The sequence below is a fragment of the Heptranchias perlo genome, chromosome 20 (assembly GCF_035084215.1).
Source record: "Heptranchias perlo isolate sHepPer1 chromosome 20, sHepPer1.hap1, whole genome shotgun sequence".
NCBI classification, from domain to species: Eukaryota; Metazoa; Chordata; class Chondrichthyes; order Hexanchiformes; family Hexanchidae; genus Heptranchias; species Heptranchias perlo.
Window position 1 is genome coordinate 20597076 of NC_090344.1, and position 12289 is coordinate 20609364.

General features: G+C 44.0%; 1 non-coding gene across 1 annotated transcript; it reads left to right on the plus strand.

The window, feature by feature from the left end:
* The first annotated feature begins 10423 nt into the window (after positions 1-10423).
* On the plus strand, positions 10424-10505 carry trnas-gcu (transfer RNA serine (anticodon GCU)). Its single transcript has one exon. It is a non-coding gene; the product is annotated as a tRNA-Ser (tRNA).
* Positions 10506-12289: the final 1784 nt, after the last annotated feature.

Here is a 12289-nt window from a genome sequence, read left to right on the forward strand (position 1 = left end):
GGATCGTTTTGCATTCTGCACCAATGAGCAACTTGGGAACTGGAGTCAGCCATTTGGCACCTCGAGACTGTTCCGCAATTGAATGAGATGATGGCTGATCTGTGACCGACCTCCAGAAAACCGCCTGAGCATCAGAAACCTTAATTCCTTTGGTTCACAAAAAACTATCAATCTCAGGTTTAAAATTAACAATTAAGCTCGCATCAACTGCTGTTTGCGAAAGAGAGCTCCAAACTTCTACCTCCCTTTGCGTGTGGAAGTGTTTCCCAACTTCACTCCTGAAATTGCTGACTCTAATGTTTATGCGATGTCTCCTCGTCCCAGGCACCCAACGAGCAGAAATAGTTTCTCTCTATCTACGCCAACAATTCCCCTTAATATCTTGAAAACTTCGATGAAATCAGCCCTGAACCTACCAAATTCCAGGGTATACAAACCTCGTTTGTGTAATCTCTCGTCGGAATTTAACCCTTGGAGTCCAGGTATCATTGTAGTAAATCGACACTGCACTCCCTCCACAGCCAATTTATCCTTCCGCAGGTGCGGTGCCCAGAACTGAACACAGTACTACAAGTGTGGTCTCACCAGATATTTGAATAGCTGTAGCATAATGTCTATTCTCTAGTATTCTATTCCTCCAAATATAAAGGCCAGCATTACATTAAACTTTTTGATTATTTTCTGCACCTGTCCATGACATTCTAATGACTATGTAGCTGGACCGCTAAGTCCCTTTGGACCTCCACAGCGTCGAGCATTTCATCATTTAGAAAGTATTCTGAAATATCCTATTTAGGTCCAAAGTGGATGATCTCACACTGGACTAAATTGAAATCCATTCATTTATTATGTTAATGTCTCTCTGTAATATTGTTCATCCATCTGCACTGCCTACAATGTTGCCCATCTTGGTGTTATCGGCTAATTTGGATATGTGGCTTTCTATCCTATCATCTAATATCAATGAGGCCGCCTGAAGGTAAATTCACATCGAGCTTCAATCTCCTCATCAGCTTGAGACATTTATTTACTTCACATGTGTTTCGCCTTGGAAAGTTCCGCACTCTCACCTCTTGATCTTAAAAATGCTTTATATATAATTCAATTCGACCAACAGCAACACTGAAAATGTATCAGAAGCCAATTGGTGACTTTTCACAAAAAGCCTTCCAGTTGTCAGGGTCGTCGTGGATTCGAACCCGGGACCATTCGTATCATTAATCAATAAAATCCCCCAAGTGAGAATCATACCCCGAGAAAAACAAACCACTGGCTGGAGTACAGCCAGTATAAATGTCCGCTGCTTCCCATAGCCGATCAGCCATCTTTCAGACCGTTTCTGTCCATCCCATCTCGTTTTCTATTCTGGTGTACAGCAATATCAACTTGTGCACTTACTATTTTCAGTCACTAATATTAGTCTCCCTTTACCAAATGGTTTTGACTGTACGACCTGTATTATCAAGTAAGACGTTTCAGAATTAGTTGCTCTGAAACTACCTTGCTTGGGAGGATACTGAGAGGTGTAGATGAACACAGGGACGTTTGAAGTGCATGTCCACAGATCGTTGAAGGTAGATGGACAGGTAGATAAGGTGGTTAAAAGGCATACCGGATACTTTCCTTAATTAGCCGAGGCATAGACTGCAATAGCAGTGAGATTATGCTTGAACTGAAAATAACATTAGTTAGGCCACAACTTGAGTACTGCGTGCAGTTCTGGTTATCAAATTACATGAAAGCTGTGATTGCACTGGAGACTCGTGACTCCCCGAAACCTTTCTAACATCTACAAGGCATAAGTCAGGAGTGTGATGGAATACTCTCCACTTGCCTGGATGAATGCAGCTCCAACAACACTCAGGAGGCTCGACACAACCCAGGAAAAAGCAGCCCACTTGATTGGCACCTCATCCACCACCTTAAACATTCACTCCCTCCACCACCAGCGCACCGTGGCTGCAGTGTGTGCCATCCACAAGATGCACCTCCCAAACCCGCGACCTCGACCACCTGGAAGGACAAGGGCAGAAGGCACATATGAACACCGCAACCTGCACGGCCCCTCCAAGTCACACACCATCGTTACTTGGAAATATATCGCCGTTCCTTCATCGTCACTGGGTCAAAATCCTGGAACTCCCGACATTGCAGCACCGTGGGAGAACGTTCACCACACGGACTGCAGCGGTTCAAGAAGACGGATCACCTCCATCTTCTCAAGGGCAATTAGGATTGGGCAATAAGTGCTGGCCTTTCCACCGACGCTGAAATCCCATGAATGATTTAAAAAATGTTAGGATTTCCTGCAGTCTGAAACAGAATGTTGCTGGTTGATTAATGGCGATTAGAACGAGTATTCGTCTTTTTTACAGAGTTTAATGAGTTTTGCGAAATTAATACAATAAACTATTTTGTAAAACTTAATTCCCTGAACGGGAATCTGACCCGGCTCTCGCACTGAGAGCATTTGTAGACGGCAGCTATCATCTGAGTTATGCCAATATGCATTTACATCGTGAACTTTTCGTCGTGCAGTAATTATCACGCACTAAATAACTCCGGTTCGAAACCGAGCGGAAACATTTTGAAAACGTTATCCACCAACAATTAGTGAATATAAATGAAGCAAGAATTCACTCTGTAGTTAAATATGAAAAAAACACAACACCTCATAGAACCTCTGCACAGTTCTACACAAACTCAAGCATTACAGAGATACCGACAGTGTCTCTCCCTCACTCCCGTTTCCTGCCCTAATGGTGCAGAAAGCCCCTCTCAAAGCTGCACATTGCGACTGTTTTCAGTTGATTTGTGAGAGATCATGAAAGAATCCTGCAGCGCTGCGTCGGTTAATAACTGCAGTTCTAAACAGCACTGCATCCATCAGTTTTCCGATTTCGATGTTCCCCAGCTCCCGGATTGAGTGAGGCCACGACAGCAACAACATTCAGGCCGCCTGTCCGGCCCCGTTCTCTCCAATCACACGTTGCTGGCGGAAAGAAGCGAATGCCGCCGAAGAAAGCGCATTTCTGTCCATCCCTGGGAAACAGGATACCACCGAAGCTTTGACAGCACATCGCAGGCATCGTCTGTCCCGCAGTTGTTGCTCCGCTGCAAAGACAGAACTTGCCAGCTGTTTCAAAATTTACAGCCTAAACCAGTCTTTGAACCTTCAGATCATTATCGGTTTTTAAAGTCCGATGTTCTTCCGATTGAGCTACCCGGACTCGCGATGAGAAAAGTTTCCATTATGCAGATTCCTGCACTATGAATTATCCCTCGTTGACGTCGAACCATGATGAGGATCCCTTTTTGAAAATTCTCAGTGACGTGTTGAGGGGATTCCTTGTTTCTGTTGAACATGATGTAAGAAACGTGGAGAGCGAACTCGTGAGTTTACAATTCTGTTTGTTTGTGCCAAATGTCTTGTCAATCGTTAGCACCAATTAAAATAACACTTTACCCAGTGGCTCAAAAGCTAAACTTGTCCCACACGGGAGTTGGAAATAACCTCTCGACCTTTCAGCGTATTAACATCTGTAAACTGAATAGTTTCACCCGTTACACAGTGACACCAGGCAGCAGATTTCCCTTCCAAATTTTCCTCACACGAAACTTCCAATCGACGAATATCCACTCAACGAAAAGAAGATTTGTGTGTTTGGTTCTTTAGATTTAAGGACTTCGTGTCGGCCGCTTTGCTTTATCAGCTGTCGCTGATCGCCCCCTCTTCCCTTATAAACAAGTAAACTCGCACCTGCTATTGCAAGACGTTCGGCCAGAGGAAATCAAGTACCCACAAGTGCCTACATAGGAACACTAAGAAGTAGATGCCTTATGGAACATGCCAGTTGCACCTTGAACTACGGTCAAAATGCTCGGATTGGAAGGTTTGGCTATCCAAGGTGCGACTCGAATTCATAACCTGGGTATTTCTAGAGTCCTCTAATTACCGCAGGGTGACCGATTGCACCACAACCTTATACACCCAAAAACACTACTCACTGTGATATCTAATTCGATGCTAGCGACAAACGTGGCGATACGGCTTCCTGTACCTTCACCTACGTTATTTATACATATAGTCAAAAGCTAATGCCCCAGCACTGATCACATCCTGCCAATTTGAGTACATACCTTATTATTCTGGCTCTCTGTCTCCCACCTTCTAACCAACTCCGAACCCATTTCATTAGGTTGCCTTAAATTCTACGCACTCTCATTGTTGTTCACAGCTTCTTATGTGGTACCTTATCGAATGCATCTGGAAGTGAATATTATTTAACACCCAAGGAAACTCCATTATCTACCACGTTAGATACACCTTCAAAAAGTTCAACTAGTTTTGTTAGACTTGACTTACCCTTTACAAATCCATGCTGGCTCTCGCTGATGACTTCATATTTATCCAAGTGTTCAGTCATTATTTCCCTAATAACAGATACTGGTAACTCCACCACAACAGACTTCAGACTAATGGGTCTTTAATTTCTAACTTAATCTCTCCTACCCATCCTAAATAATGGAGTGAGAGTGACAATATTTCAATCAAAGGAACAATTCCTGAATCAAGAGGCTTTTGAACGATCATGACTAAAACATGTACCATTTCCTCGCCTATTCCTCTTAGTCCCCTGGGATGGTAACCATCAGGTCCTGGAGATTTGTCTGTCTTTCGTCTCATTATTTTCCCATTACCATTATTTTACTTATATGAATCCCCTTGATTTATTTTCAGTTTTCCTCGTGTCTCTGGTATGTTAGCCTCATCCATTTCTGTGAAGACCGATGAAAAGTAAAAATTTAGCAACTCTGCCATTTCCTGATTTTCAATTACAATATCATCTCCATCTGTCTTTAAGGGGCCCACATTACTCTTAGTCACGCTTTTTTCTCTTAATATACGTGTAAAAACCTTGATTGTTGTCAATATTTTCCCTCACAAGTTTATCTCCTTTTCCCTTTTTGGACCTCTTACGATTTTTTAGTTTCGGCACCATAATAAACAACACTTCGCTGTAAAGTTTGGGTCAATAGTTGTCCAATGTCAGAGCGAGAATTGTCTGAACCCCTAATTTATTTAATGTAACAAACACAAGCACACATAATCATCCGTGTATCAACGCACTGAGGGATACACAAAGTTGAACACAGAGAGAAATGCAGGCGAAATTGGGATGCACAGGTCAACGGACAAGCGAAATCGACAAAGATAAAACGGTCTGAACCCCAAACAGACAGTAACGTGTCACTGATAGATATTAGTGAGAGGAGGTGGGGGAGCAATGTTATCAAGTGGCGCTGTGGCTTAGTTGGTTAAAGCAACTGTCTCGTAAACAGGAGATCCAGGGTCCAACTCCCAGCAGTGCCTTCCGTAATTTATTATTTTCACCTAATTTGTGGAATTAAACGACAAAATAACAGTGTGGAATTTGTATTTGTTCAAGCTTCAGGAGGAAACGGATATCAGAATGACTGATCAAAAACGCCCTTTCATTGTACAGACAGACCTCTCATAGAATGTGTCTGTAACACGTTAATTTATTTGTTTTTGGGCTCGTTGGAGTTGTGGTATAATTCACGATTTGAGGTTTAAACCCAGAAGTGGTCCTAATTTTGACCGAGACTTGTGATCTTGACCTGCGGTGCAAACTTTTGCAAACAGAAAATAGAAAGTACCCAAATCATTCCACCTGAATCCCCAGGCCCGGATGAAATATATCTCAGGTTGTTAATAGAAGCAAGAAAGGAAATAACGGATGCTCTGACCATCATTTTCTAATCCTCCCTGGTTACAGGTGTGATGCCGGAGGATTGGAGGACTGCTAAAGATGTACCGTTGTTTAAAAAGGGAGAAAGGGATAGATCGAGTAATTACTGGCCAGTCAGAATAACCTCGGTCAGGCTGAAGGTATTCCATTAAATCTACACTGTACTTCCTCAACAGCCAATACTGGGAGGAGGGGACTCTTGACTGACAAGCCTTAGCTACATCAGGAGAGGGAAACTGACCCTCGGTCTCTAATATTCCTGGGATGTGCTACTTTTGAACAAAAAGGTGAGTGTCTCTATACTTTTAAACTCGCTGTCTCACTGCACATGTATTGAAAGTGTATCGTAGGACGGTGTGTGAGTGTCTCTATACCTTTAAACTCGCTGTCTCACTGCACATGTATTGAAAGTGTATCGTAGGACGGTGTGTGAGTGTCTCTATACCTTGAAACTCGCTGTCTCACTGCACAGGTATTGAAAGTGTATTGTAGGACGGTGTGTGAGTGTCTTTATACCTTTAAATTCTCTGTTTCACTGCTCAGCATTGACAGTGTATTGTAGGATGTTGTGAATGGGACGAGGGTCAGTGGGGCGAAGTGCACCCGATTGGGAGCAGCGCCCGTTTGCCGGGTGAGTATTGCACGGTTGTCTTTCTCTCTCCCCTCTTTCTTTCTTTCTTTCTTTCTTTCTTTCTTTCATCGCCTTCTATCCCATCCTTTCTTTCACTCTCTTTTCATTCCTCTTAATTCGTTCTTTTTCTTTCTGCCTCCAACACCTTTGTCTGTACCCTGTCTTTGTTCTCTCATGTGTCTCTGCTGAAAGATCCAAAATTCAGACCCGCCGCTTCTTCCAGATTTTTTTCCTTCCACAATCATGGTCCATTTCATTGAGACTTTACTGCGGCCTTACCGACTCCAACACTCACTTTCACATTCTTATGTCTTTAAGTTTGCTCCACATCATAGAATCATAGAATCATAGAAGTTACAACATGGAAACAGGCCCTTCGGTCCAACATGTCCATGTCGCCCAGTTTATACCACTAAGCTAGTCCCAATTGCCTGCACTTGGCCCATATCCCTCGATACCCATCTTCCCCATGTAACTGTCCAAATGCTTTTTAAAAGACAAAATTGTACCCGCCTCTACTACTGCCTCTGGCAGCTCGTTCCAGACACTCACCACCCTTTGAGTGAAAAAATTGCCCCTCTGGATCCTTTTTTATCTCTCCCCTCTCACCTTAAATCTGTGCCCCCTCGTTATAGACTCCCCTACCTTTGGGAAAAGATTTTGACTATCGACCTTATCTATGCCCCTCATTATTTTATAGACTTCTATAAGATCACCCCTTTACCTCCTACTCTCCAGGGAATAAAGTCCCAGTCTGTCTAACCTCTCCCTGTAAGTCAAACCATCAAGTCCCGGTAGCATCCTAGTAAATCTTTTCTGCACTCTTTCTAGTTTAATAATATCCTTTCTATAATAGGGTGACCAGAACTGTACACAGTACTCCAAGTGTGGCCTCACCAATGCCCTGTACAACTTCAACAAGACATCCCAACTCCTGCATTCAATGTTCTGACCAATGAAACCAAGCATGCTGAATGCCTTCTTCACCACCCTATCCACCTGTGACTCCACTTTCAAGGAGCTATGAATCTGTACTCCTAGATCTCTTTGTTCTATAACTCTCCCCAACGCCCTACCATTAACGGAGTAGGTCCTGGCCCGATTCGATCTACCAAAATGCATCACCTCACATTTATCTAAATTAAACTCCATCTGCCATTCATCGGCCCACTGGCCCAATTGATCAAGATCCCGTTGCAATCCTAGATAACCTTCTTCACTGTCCACAATGCCACCAATCTTGGTGTCATCTGCAAACTTACTAACCATGCCTCCTAAATTCTCATCCAAATCATTAATATAAATAACAAATAACAGCGGACCCAGCACCGATCCCTGAGGCACACCGCTGGACACAGGCATCCAGTTTGAAAAACAACCCTCGACAACCACCCTCTGTCTTCTGTCGTCAAGCCAATTTTGTATCCAATTGGCTACCTCACCTTGGATCCCATGAGATTTAACCTTATGTAACAACCTACCATGCGGTACCTTGTCAAATGCTTTGCTGAAGTCCATGTAGACCACGTCTACTGCACAGCCCTCATCTATCTTCTTGGTTACCCCTTCAAAAAACTCAATCAAATTCGTGAGACATGATTTTCCTCTCACAAAACCATGCTGACTGTTCCTAATTAGTCCCTGCCTCTCCAAATGCCTGTAGATCCTGTCCCTCAGAATACCCTCTAACAACTTACTCACTACAGATGTCAGGCTCACTGGTCTGTAGTTCCCAGGCTTTTCCCTGCCGCCCTTCTTAAACAAAGGCACAACATTTGCTACCCTCCAATCTTCAGGCACCTCACCTGTAGCGGTGGATGATTCAAATATCTCTGCTAGGGGACCCGCAATTTCCTCCCTAACCTCCCATAACGTCCTGGGATACATTTCATCAGGTCCCGGAGATTTATCTACCTTGATGCGCGTTAAGACTTCCAGCACCTCCCTCTCTGTAATATGTACACTCCTCAAGACATCACTATTTATTTCCCCAAGTTCCCTAACATCCATGCCTTTCTCAACGACCGCTGTTACTCGGGGGCACATGTCCCGTTCACACCAATGTTCATTTGTGCCTTGAAACATTCCCACCTGCGAGACTGCTCCAGAGACAAGAACGAAGAAAGCAGGGCTGGCAATCGGAAGGACAGCGGCATACTTCTCCGTGAAATTTCCATGGGGTATCTTGTGACACGGGGGATGTTAACTGAAGAACTGGGTTTTGTTTCCATGGTCGTTGGCGCTTTTCCCCGAGCAGTTGATGTGCGGGAGAGACGGGCGGCGCTACATCGCTGCGAATGACGTCTGAAATGTGCACTTTTGGCAATCTGGGCGGTGCAGGAAGATCGGAAATGTTCCACTTGATTTTAACAGGTCTGTGGAAATGTACGATTGAATAGGAATGAGGAGAAATGCAAAGAGCGGCAGTGGCGAAAAAGTGTCGATTACAGGAGGTTGGCCGTGAGCGAAAGGTCCTTTGAATGTCCGGCGCGGAGGGGATTTTGTTCAGAAACGACAGACTTTAAAGCGCGTGGGGAAAGTAAAGTGCGAGCTGCGTCCTTTGGTCAAATTGGGTGTTTTCAGGAAAACAGCCATTCTGAAATCATAAAAATGAAACCAGAAAATGCTGAAAACACTCAGCAGGTCAGGCAGCGCCTGTGGAGAAAGAGCCAGAGGTAACGTTTCAGCTCTATGACATCTTTCAGCCGCAACGAATCGATTGCCATGTGGGACAGTGGCTTAGTTTTCGAAAATGTTAGATTTGATCTCTGAATTACAAGGTTTAGAATTCCACCGCTGTAAGAATTTGCTGGCGCTGTACAGTTTGGTCTCTTCACCAAAAATCCTTCTTTTCTAAGAAGTGCCTTTCCGCATTGCTGGCGAACATCTGTTTGCTCAAATCAGCAAAGTCAAATTAGCACCCGAACTGTTTCTTGCACGGAGGTGTTTGGAGTGTAAAGTGTGATCTCGGTGAAGTATCAATCAAAGTGCACAATGGCCCCCTGGGAAACCGAGTATCTCTAGTGGTCAGCATAAGATTAAAAATATGTACAATAATTACGTATTCCTTCTTTCCCTCACACTAGGATTTATTATCAGGGAATGTACATGACCAGGTCGATTGACGTCACGCTCCTGTCGTTTAGCATCGTCTCTTACAAATAGAATAGAATCATAGAAATGTTACAGCACGGAAAGAGGCCATTCGGCACATTGAGTCCGTGCCGGCTCTCTGCAAGAGCAATCCAGCAAGACCCACTCCCCCGCCCTTTCCCTGTAGCCCTGTATTTTTTCCTTTCAAATACTTATCCAGTTCCCTTTTGAAGGCCATGAATGAATCTGCCTCCAAGACCCCCTCGGGCGGTGTATTCCACATCATAACCACTCGCTGTGTAAAAAATGTTTTTCCTTCAACTTTGGTTCTTTTGCCAAAGACCTGAGATCTATGTGCTCTGGTCCTTGACCCTTCCGCCAACGGGATCAGTTTCTCTCTATCTGCTCTCTTCATGATTTTGAATACTTCTATCAAATCTCCTCGCAACCGTCTCTGTTCGAAGGAGAACAACCTCAGCTTCTCCAGTCTATCCATGTTACTAAAGACCCTCATCCCTGGAATCTTTCCAGTAAATCTCTTCTGTGGGAGATTACCATTACCATGGCATTACCATCGCCGAATCCCCCCGAGTAACATCCTGAGGATCACCATTGACCAGAAACTTAACTGGGCCAGCCACATAAATACTGTGGCTGCAAGAGCAGGTCAGAGGCTGGATGTTCTGCGGTGAGTGACTCACCTCGTGACTCTCCAAAGCTGTTCCACGATCTGCAAGGCGCAAATCAGGAGTGTGATGTAATACTCATGTGATGGTCATCGACCTGAAACGTTAACTATGTTGCTATATCTAAAGATTCTGCCTGACCTGCTGAGGATATCCACATTTACTGTTTTTATTTCAGATTGGCAACATAGCCAGTATTTTCATTTTGAATAAAAGGGATTTCGCAGGTTTCCTCATGTGACGAGGTGGCCGAGAGGTTAAGGCGATGGACTGCTAATCCATTGTGCTCTGCACGCGTGGGTTCGAATCCCACCCTCGTCGTTATTGTGTTTAAGTCTTCTTTCCCTCATTCAGCAGGTCTGGTTAAAGTCCCATCCTTCTCGAAACGGCGGGCAGAGGTTTTTGCGTTGTTTGCTGAATATCAGCAAAAGTTCCTTCCACGAACGTGTTGAAATGAGAATGGTCGCGAAGCATCAATGAGAAAAGCGGAGTCATTGTAAAAGGAGCAAATCTTATGCTTAACGTAAGAAAAACTTATGTACCATAATGATGATTTATGTCCGGATCATTCCGTGCCTGTGTCTGTTTAAAAGGGATGTGCTGCAAGTCCCGGATCATTCCGTGTCTGTGTCAGTTTAAATGGGAATTGCTGTCAGTCTCTGATCATTCCGTGTCTGTATCACCCGATTTTCTTGATACCTTTTTCCTTCTGAACTGAAATGACGATCCTCTCTCGAGAAGAAGGTTCACCGCCTGCTTCGGGCAACTGGTAGGAAAAATAACAAAAACTGATGAGACCAAGTTCATTCTGATGAGCTTCCATTCCAATCTCCGCACTCTGTTCCCCATTCAGACCCACCCCGCCTGGACATTATAATCTGCGATATTCATAAGGGAATAGAAAAGCCGAATTTCACGGTTAAAATTCTCCTCAACTCCCCTCTAGTTCTTTTGCCAATTATTTTAAATCTATGACCTCTGGTTACTGACCCACTTGCCAGAGGAAGCAATTCCTACCTACTTGATCTTTCAAAACCCCTCATTACTTTGAATACATCCATTAGATTCACTCCTTAACCTTCTCTGCTGTTAGTGGAATAATTCCAGCTTCTCCAATCTCTCCACATAACTGAAGTTCCTCAACCCTGGTTTTATCCAGGTCAAACTGCTCTGAATCCTCTTCAATGCCTTTTCATTCTAAAGTGTGGTGCCCAGAACCGTACAATATATTCCAGCTGAGCCTAACCAATGATTTGTAATGGTTTAGAATGACTTCCTTGTTTCTATATTCAATGTCCTATTTACAAAGCGAAGTACCCCTTTCGCTTGCTTAACCGCCTTATCAACTTGCCCTGTTTTGTGAATATGCACCCCAGGTCCCTCTGCTCTTGCAACCAGCCATAAATTGTTCTTCTTCCAAAAGTGCATCACTTCAAACTGATCTGCGTTAAATCTGTCACGTGACTTCCCGTTTCACTAGTCTGTCTATGTCCTCCTGAAATCTGCTACTATCTTCCTCACTATTTGCTACGTTGCCAAGTTTTGTATCATCCGCAAACTTCGAAATCGTACTCCCTATTCCCACATCCAAGTCATTTATAAAAACAAGAAAAGCAATAGTCCTAATACCGACCCCCGGGGGATCCCACTGCATATTTCTCTCCAGTCAGAAAAACATCCGTTCACCACTACTCTCTGCCTCCTTCCCTTTCGCCAATTATGTGCCCAGGTTATCACCTGCCCTTTAATCCCACGTTTCCGAATAAGTCTGTTATGTGTTAATTTCTAAAATGTGTCCTGAGACTAGCTGTAGCCCCGTAATTTTAATCTTAAGCAATGAGAATACAGATATTAAGACCGAGTGATAGATCGGGTTCATTTCCTTTACCGGGAGGTGACGGGACCCGAGGAGGGGAATTTCCATCTGGGTTTATATTTTCCGAAAGCGGAGACGAAAAACAGCAAAGCTCATCCCGTCGAAATAAAGCAACTGGACTGAAGATCCGACAGCCTTGTCCCATCCCGGGTTTCCAGACCTGGCCGTTCAAGGAAGCCTGATAAGTCCATCAGGGGAAATAGAGAGAAAGAAGGAACACAGACAGAGA